Source organism: Rhagoletis zephyria, unplaced genomic scaffold (genome assembly GCF_001687245.7).
Source record: "Rhagoletis zephyria isolate East Lansing unplaced genomic scaffold, Rhagoletis_zephyria_1.1 Rzeph_scaffold_48955, whole genome shotgun sequence".
Classification (NCBI taxonomy): domain Eukaryota; kingdom Metazoa; phylum Arthropoda; class Insecta; order Diptera; family Tephritidae; genus Rhagoletis; species Rhagoletis zephyria.
The window spans coordinates 550-2148 of record NW_016206010.1 but is presented as its reverse complement, the minus strand read 5'-3'; the positions used below and the strand labels follow the sequence as shown (position 1 = coordinate 2148).

The window sequence follows — 1599 nt, the reverse complement described above, 5'->3', positions numbered from 1 at the left end:
CCCTAATATGAAGATTTTGGCACTGAACGTATTCTAGTCAAGGATTAAAAAAAAGACGGGAAAAAATACCAAATAGTAGCGCCAATATGGTCGTTTTAGTTTGTAGAGAATTGAATGAGCTAAACTCTGCATCCACGAAGACAACTTGTGGACAATCTAGTAGATGCGCCAAACAGTTAAAGTTGAAAATATGTTGAGCTTATTCTGCTGATTGACAATGTTTATATTTAATTGACTTAAAATTCAGTTTTTTCAAAAAATCCTGAAAGTACCGGCACTCCTTCGTTTATAAATATCCAAATTATACAACATAAAAACTATCGCAAGCGCCAATAAGGTATGCAAAACATAAATAGTCCCATTAGAAAGTTATCATTCAATAAGGATAATTAAAAAAACCTCTCCTGTAAAATTTACCTTTTGTCGCTTACGATAAAAGCATAATCAGATGTCGATTTGTCCTAATGTATGCATAAAACTTCACATTTTAGGTAGCCGTACACAATGGATGCATATACGTTTTAGGTGGATATCTAGAAAATAAAACAGTCGAGCGTTATGACCCTCAAAGTAACAAATGGACAAAGGTTGGTTGAAATAGTTACACCAAAAATTTAAAAACACCAAAATACAATTTTTTATTACTTTTCATAGATGTGCTCTTTGAACGTTAGACGTGGTTGCATGGGTTGTGTTTTTGTAGGTGATCAACTGTGGGCTGTCGGAAGCTGGAACTCAAAGTCCGTGTCAGTTTATAATGCCGAATGTGATGAATGGGTCGAAAAGAAACCAATACCTGAATCAGGTGGATACATGTGTTATGTTGTGCATAAAACTTTACTTGAATGTGAATAAGAGATAAGAAAATTTACAAAGTACTTAGTTGAAGACTTACTAGAGATCAATGTATTTATTTTGCTAACGCAACTTTTAATTTTCACCTTATCTTGAACATGAATTTTAGTTTAATGGTTTCTATTACTTTAAAATATGTTTGTTTGTAAAATGCGTTTTTTAAATATCTAGTAAATATATCCAACAAAGTAGAAGTGATTTTGATAGTTCTCTCTTTTGGACTACGACTGGAATATCAAATAAATAATAGATATTCGAAATCGTATTAAAGGAATCGGTTTCTTTTTCTTTTTCTTACACTATATATCGATGGCTGAGTGGAAGATCGACTTATCTCGGCAGGCAATTCGAAAACGGCTTATCTCAGAAAACTTTTCAAGAAAGCCCTACCTCAGAATTTGATTGAGAACGCCCTATTTCAGAATTCAGTTCATAAACGCCCTATCTCAAACGAAAATATATTAGGGTTATTCTCGAAGTCTTGAACGTAGCACAGAATATATCAAATGCAAAAATACTATTCCAAATTTGCAAGAGTACGAGAGCCCCTCATTGCAAAATAGTAGCATGCATTGGTGAAGAACAGCGAATTTCTCTATCAAATACAATACCAAGATACAGCAAAAAAAATGAATTGAGCGAAATCAGAGTAATGAGAGAAATATGTAGCAATTCCTACAACAAAACAACTAGCAAAGGGTCGCATTTATTTTGCTATGCTTTCTTGCAAACTATATACATGGG

The 1599-nt window shown here is 33.2% G+C and overlaps 1 long non-coding RNA gene across 1 annotated transcript; it reads right to left on the bottom strand.

The window, feature by feature from the left end:
- Nucleotides 1–202: 202 nt before the first annotated feature.
- On the bottom strand, nucleotides 203–717 carry LOC108355708 (uncharacterized). The gene is made up of 2 exons (XR_001846566.1): nucleotides 646–717; nucleotides 203–564 (listed from the first exon to the last, which is right to left on the bottom strand). It is a non-coding gene; the product is annotated as an uncharacterized LOC108355708 (long non-coding RNA).
- Between the last annotated feature and the right edge of the window lie 882 nt (nucleotides 718–1599).